This window comes from Oncorhynchus clarkii, chromosome 4, assembly GCF_045791955.1.
Source record: "Oncorhynchus clarkii lewisi isolate Uvic-CL-2024 chromosome 4, UVic_Ocla_1.0, whole genome shotgun sequence".
Classification (NCBI taxonomy): domain Eukaryota; kingdom Metazoa; phylum Chordata; class Actinopteri; order Salmoniformes; family Salmonidae; genus Oncorhynchus; species Oncorhynchus clarkii.
Window position 1 is genome coordinate 74,045,649 of NC_092150.1, and position 7,352 is coordinate 74,053,000.

A 7,352-nucleotide genomic window follows, 5' to 3' on the forward strand; every position below is an offset into this window, starting at 1 on the left:
TATTTAGAATTCAAGGCACACATAACCAGCATGGCTGCCACAGAATTCTGCAGCGATACGCCATCCCACCTGGTTTGCGCTTAGTGGGACTGTCATTTGTTTTTTAACAGGACAATGACCCAAAACAACCCCCCAGGCTGTGTAAGGGCTATTTGACCAAGAAGGAGAGTGATAGAGTGCTGCATGAGATGACCTGGCCTCCACAATCACCCCCAATTTAAATGGTTTGGGATGAGTTGGACCGCAGAGTGAAAGAAAAGCAGCCAACAAGTGCTCGACAAATGTGGGAACTCCTTCAAGACCGTTGGAAAAGCATTCCAGGTGAAGCTGGTTGAGAGAATGCCAACCAAATATTTTGATTTGTTGAGCACTTTTTTGGTTACTCCATGCTTCCATATGTGTTATTTCATAGTTTTGATGTCTTCACTATTGTTCTACAATGTAGAAAAGAGTCAAATAAAGAAAAACCCTTGAATGAGTACGTGTGTCCAAACTTCGACTGGTACTGTATGTCAATATTTGTTGTACATGCGCAGAGTTTTCAGAAATGGTGGAGTCAGAAATGTATTGTGACAAGTTAGGCTATAATTAAGGCGCGCCCCTGGAGAACGCAACAGCCATCATCCGTGTGTCCTTGACCCGCTCAAACAACGTCCCGACGTACTGATCCTAGCCCAAGTTCATAGGCATTCACCCCTATCATGAACATTCTCTTGGACGGCAAAAACCTGGCGAATTCGTTGCAAAATCGTGTAGTGTATGCCTGGCATTAATGTCTATGAATTCTCACTATGATCGGTTGGGCAAGCCCATGATTGGCCAATATTCTTTGGGATTTAAATCAATTAGCCAATAAGACTAGCTTGTGTTGAGTGCGTGAAAATCAATCGGATGAGCAATATGATTATAACCCACAGGATTATTATTTGATAATCATTAAACCCCTTATAAATTAATTACATTGGTTACCTATATCAATCAGCTGATTTTGAACAGTGAAATAAATAAATTAACAAATCAAATCAAATTTGATTAATCACATGTGCGGAATACAACATTACCATGAAATGCTTAAATACAAGCCCTTAACCAACAATGCAGTTTAAGAAACAGTTAAGGAAATATTGAATAAATAAACTAAAGTGAAAAACTAAAACAAATATGATTAAAAAAAGTAACACATGAAAAGTGCATAACAATAACGAGGCTATATACAGGCAGTACCGAGTCAATGTGTCATTTGTAAAGTGTGTATGCATAGATAATCAACAGGGAGTTGCAGCAGTTTAAATAGTCCGGGTGGCAATTTGATTAATTGTTCAGCAGTCGTATGGCTTGGGGGTAGAAGCTGTTAAGGAGCCTTTTGGTCCTAGACTTGAGGTAGCAGAGAGAACAGTCAATGACTTAGGTGACTGTTCCCTCTGCTATCGCACGGCAAATGCTACCGCAGCGCCAAGTCTTGGACCAAAAGGCTCTTAACAGCTGTATGTGTAACTGTGATACAGGTATGTAATAACTAGATAATAACCATGTAATAAATTAAATGAATCAATTTAAACAGTGCAGTAGGGGCAGTCAGAACGCATCAAATTGATACCCACCTCCTTGCTATCGATTGGCCATTACAGTCAAGACCGGGAGTGGTTTGGAGAAAATGGGCCAATCAGGTAATCAGATTTAGTCCGGGTCAGTTTTGTGGCTCCTCGCTCTGATGCGTGGGTTGGCTCTCAAACAATAGAAAGTGGTATGTACCATCATGGTCTCTACGATAGGTACATTTCCCTACGAAGTCAAAGATGATCATTTCTACTTTGCATTTATAAAACTCAGTTTTTTCGCGTGTGGATCAATATATGTGGATGAATTCATCTGAAAATCTGTCGTCAACTCAACTTCGCCCGTTGTACTGTCCGTTGCGTTAGATTGTGCCCCCGGGATCCCTTTTTTAAGGGGAATTGTGCCTTGATCCTTCGCTGCTACCTTTCTAACGGGATTCATTTTGCCCCGGCTATATGATAACCACAGCATGGAATGAGGCTGGATATTTGAATTGATTGAAACAACGAATTGCACTGTACTGCAGTAGAGATGACAAGAACATAGGAGGAATTGAACAAACATTTAAGGTATGACATTTTCTCATGACTGAATTGTTTCATTCTAAACTTTTACCTAACAACAAGAACATTTGAGGATTCTGAAATGTAGTAAAGTTGGTACCATTTACTTTACACAATTAACTGTTAATATAAGCACCAGCCCATGCACAACGGCTGGTCAACGACTTTCTTTCTGTGTGGTAATACTAATTGAATGCTGGTTAGCCATGATAAGCCATCAATGTCTGTGCTAACTAACATTTGTAACCATCTAGCCAGGTGACAGGTGTGAGGAAAATATAATTCAGTGTTTTTAACTTGTCAGTTTGTTGTACAAATGGGGTCACATTATGCATACTGTATACACCGGAGAGAAAGAACACCTAGCTAGCTAACGTTACTTGTCAATGGTCATGTTTTGAAATTAGATGGGGGTAAGGGATCAAGGTTTCACATCTGCACGAACTCGCGTTGTAAATTAGGAGAAATGGTTAGCAAGCTGCATGCTAACTATCACACCACATTGTAATTTTGAAGGGTTGGTGTGAAAATATACATCTGGCATCTTGTCAATGCATTATCACAACCCTGTATTTACATTTGTGTCATACCCAGGTTAACATTGTCGTTATTTATTAGCTAGATAGCTAATGGAGATTTTTTTCAACAAGAGCACGATAACGGCGATAACACCGGTTGTGCGCGAGCAAGCACGGGCACGGCACTGATTTAATTTCCCCACGAAGAATGCATTGACTTTTCGGTGAAGAAGGGTTAGGGTAGTCTTCGATCTAGCTTCAATTCGTTTCCAATGAAGTTGTCTATGGGGCATGGGGGAAGGGAAAGACACATTCAGGGAAAATCATCTTGCAAGAAGCTTTGTGAAATCGGAAATGTTTTTCTCGATCGTCTTGAGTTCATTTGGTGGCACAAGCATCTATATTTTACAGTGACTATACACGAACCTGAATCACAACTCGAGTTCTGAAAATGAGATAGCTGTGGTTTGGGTGTTTTTTTCCCATTTTTAAAGACAACCTCCAGAGATTTTTGAACTTTTACTGTTGAAAAGTGATATCCCAAGTATAACTTACAGTAAAGTACACACTCTAAAGGGTAACAAACGTTTTCAGCAAAATTGTGTTTTTTTTAGACACAACTGCAAATGTAGGAGTAGGGCATTCGAGGAGCTGGTCTGAAGTGAATCGTGATGTCATCGGCCTTCCACCTTGCTTGAGGAACAATAGAGAACAAAGAGGAAAGGCCCACCCCCCACATTTATTTTAAATGCTCAGAAATGTGCAGGGGATTGTGGGAAGGTGAGCGGCGAGAACCCTCCTAGCAGAGTGGAAGGTAAAGTTGAGCTCTGCTTTATGCAAATGCAAAGCTTTGGAGCGAAGTAATGTAAAGAGGAGGCGCCTCTGATCAAACCCACTGTTAGGTTCAGATAACCTCTAGATAACAGATCATGATAGCAATGGTTATCTAGTCTCGGAAACCCGACCCTAAGATAGACAATTGGTACAATATTCAGCTTGACAGTACAACACTGATGTCATTCTCAGCATTCAGTCTGTTTCTGTACTTGTTTTGAAGTATTCCAGAGTTGAGAACCCTGACTCACGTAGGTATGTGGTGCCAAACTGGATCAGGTCATCTACTGCTTTCTCCGGCAGAAAGAAATTACTACTTGTATTTTAACAGCAACAGTTCCAACCTAGACTTGTTTACAACAATAATTTCTACAGTAAGAGAGACAAAGGCCTGATCATCCTCATCTGTAATGTTACATAGGGTTGCACTATCAGTAGCTAGCTAGCGTGCTTGGCTAACATTAGCTAGCGTGCTTTGGCTAACATTAGCTAGCTAGCTATTAGCTGTTTACAAGGGGATTGTTTGAAAGAGAAATTCACATCTACTTCTATGAGAGATAGTACTCCTTATTTCTGCTTATCATCATCAGCTGTTATAAAATGACAACTTACTTGTCCACTGTCAAAGCACTGTTTCCTGAAGCATTCTGCCCTGTTCTGAAAGAACTCCCTGACCCTGGGTTTACATGCTGTGGATGTTTGGTCGACATTTTTTCATTTTGAGAGACTCATCACTAAGCACTTTTCCGCACAAAACACATTGTGGGCGCTCCTCGTTATTTCTCAAAGTTTGTATGCAACCAAGAGAGAGAAACTCGTTGCTTGATGATTGAACTCAGTCAGAACTTGTGGCTAGCTTGAGTCGATTTGATGACAGTGGTGAGTGGTGGTGAGTGGGTCAGTGGCAGATGCCACGTTCAAAACAACCGGAACTCGGAAATCTCCGACTTCAGTGTGTTCAAACCCACCTGTGAACTCTGGAAAAATCTCCAACTCAGAATTCCAACTCGGGATCTCTGGCCTCTTTCTAGAGCTCAGACTTTCCAACCTGAAGATCACTGACGTCATGATTTGACCATGTATTTTTTCGAGTTCCCAGTTGTTTTGAACGCGGCATGACAGTGCATCATCTGCTGCTGAATGACAGTGCATCATCTGCTGCTGAATGACAGTGCATCATCTGCTGCTGAATGACAGTGCTGCGGAGTGATCTTCAAGAAAAATGCAGAAAAAATATCTGCATTTCCCTCCCACTCGCGCTGCTGCCATGAGCAGAGATACTGCTGCTAAACAGAGAGCGAACTGAACAGAGAGCGCACTGAACAGAGAGGGAACTGAACAGAGAGCGAACTGAACAGAGAGGGCACTGAACAGAGAGCGCACTGAACAGAGAGCGAACTGAACAGAGAGCGCATTGAACAGAGAGGGCACTGAACAGGGAGCGAACTGAACAGAGAGGGCACTGAACAGAGAGCGCACTGAACAGAGAGCGAACTGAACAGAGAGCGCATTGAACAGAGAGGGCACTGAACAGGGAGCGAACTGAACAGAGAGCGAACTGAACAGAGAGCGAACTGAACAGAGAGCGCATTGAACAGAGAGGGCACTGAACAGAGAGGGCACTGAACAGAGAGCGAACTGAACAGAGAGGGCACTGAACAGAGAGCGAACTGAACAGAGAGTGCATTGAACAGAGAGGGCACTGAACAGGGAGCGAACTGAACAGAGAGCGAACTGAACAGAGAGCGAACTGAACAGAGAGCGCATTGAACAGAGAGGGCACTGAACAGGGAGCGAACTGAACAGAGAGCGAACTGAACAGAGAGCGCACTGAACAGAGAGCGAACTGAACAGAGAGGGCACTGAACAGAGAGCGAACTGAACAGAGAGCGAACTGAACAGAGAGGGCACTGAACAGAGAGGGCACTGAACAGAGAGCGCACTGAACAGAGAGCGAACTGAACAGAGAGCGAACTGAACAGAGAGGGCACTGAACAGAGAGGGCACTGAACAGAGAGCGAACTGAACAGAGAGGGCACTGAACAGAGAGCGAACTGAACAGAGAGCGCATTGAACAGAGAGGGCACTGAACAGGGAGCGAACTGAACAGAGAGCGAACTGAACAGAGAGCGGCACTGAACAGAGAGGGCACTGAACAGAGAGGGCACTGAACAGAGAGCGAACTGAACAGAGAGGGCACTGAACAGAGAGGGCACTGAACAGAGAGGGCACTGAACAGAGAGGGCACTGAACAGAGAGCGAACTGAACAGAGAGCGAACTGAACAGAGAGGGCACTGAACAGAGAGGGCACTGAACAGAGAGGGCACTGAACAGAGAGGGCACTGAACAGAGAGCGAACTGAACAGAGAGCGAACTGAACAGAGAGGGCACTGAACAGAGAGCGAACTGAACAGAGAGTGCACTGAACAGAGAGGGCACTGAACAGAGAGCGAACTGAACAGAGAGCGAACTGAACAGAGAGGGCACTGAACAGAGAGGGCACTGAACAGAGTGCGAACTGAACAGAGAGGGCACTGAACAGAGAGCGAACTGAACAGAGAGCGCATTGAACAGAGAGGGCACTGAACAGGGAGCGAACTGAACAGAGAGCGAACTGAACAGAGAGGGCACTGAACAGAGAGGGCACTGAACAGAGTGCGAACTGAACAGAGAGGGCACTGAACAGAGAGCGAACTGAACAGAGAGCGCATTGAACAGAGAGGGCACTGAACAGGGAGCGAACTGAACAGAGAGCAAACTGAACAGAGAGCGAACTGAACAGAGAGTCCACTGAACAGAGAGTGCACTGAACAGAGAGTGCGCTGAACAGAGAGTGCACTGAACAGAGAGTGCGCTGAACAGAGAGCGCGCTGAACAGGGAGCGCATTGAACAGAGAGCGCACTGAACAGAGAGCGCACTCAACAGAGAGCGCACTGAACAGAGAGCGCACTGAACAGAGAGCGCACTGAACAGAGAGCGAACTGAACAGAGAGCGAACTGAACAGAGAGCGCACTGAACAGAGAGCGCACTGAACAGAGAGCGCACTGAACAGAGAGCGCACTGAACAGGGAGCGCACTGAACAGAGAGCGCACTGAACAGAGAGCGCACTGAACTGAGAGCGCACTGAACAGAGAGCGCAGGTGTACGGCCAAATCAATTCCTGTAATTCATTAAATAAATATACATTTACTCTGACACCATTAACATGTCCGCGACCCAACCAATACTTTAAGAAAGGCTTTCCTATAGCATAACAAGGCGGAGTGGGTTCACCAACTAGGCTGACTTTGGCGTCTGGCAGCTGTTGAGTTTATCAGTCCTAAGCAAAGGCATTCAAACATGGCATGACTGGCCATTTTCCATACATAGTGCTTTAAGTTCCTTTGCAGTGTAGAGGAGTTAGATGGTACAGGACAGACACGTATTTCACGCCATCACACATGGAGACATAAACTGAAAATCACTCCGTTAAAGCATTTAGGAGATAAATGTGGGTGCTCTCTCTCTCTCTCTCTCTCTCTCTCTCTCTCTCTCTCTCTCGGTCTCACACAAACACACACACATACACCAACAGATGCTCTGCTAGCTGTGGTCCAGTCCACCCATGGCCCTGTCCCAAACCACTTTAGAAGTGTGTCCTTGTTATCTTTCAAGTGTGGACTTATCGCCCAAGTGGGATTTCCTTATCTTCTGGATTTGTGTTATCTTCCCTTTACACACGTGCTGTGGACCGAAACAGGCCCAGTGGAGAGAATCACAGAACCAGATGGGGGCGATAAATAGAGGTGGACATAAATAGCCTACTGCCCAGTCTTCCATGCCTTTTTTCCCTATACTGCCCTTTGTGTAAGTTCTACCTAAGCCTACACTGTTTTT

General features: G+C 44.7%; 1 protein-coding gene across 3 annotated transcripts in view; it reads left to right on the forward strand.

Annotated features, from left to right (window-relative positions):
• LOC139407267 (WASP family member 1) overlaps window positions 1-7,352 on the forward strand; it is a 152,240-nt gene that overhangs the window by 3,091 nt on the left and 141,797 nt on the right. For 2 of the 3 annotated variants that reach the window (XM_071150897.1, XM_071150899.1), the window contains exon 1: window positions 1,834-2,126. The exons of the other annotated variant lie outside the window; for it this stretch is intronic. The gene's annotated coding sequence lies outside the window, so the exon portion shown is untranslated. Of the gene's footprint in view, window positions 1-1,833; window positions 2,127-7,352 lie in introns of those variants that run through there. 3 annotated transcript variants of the gene reach the window in all.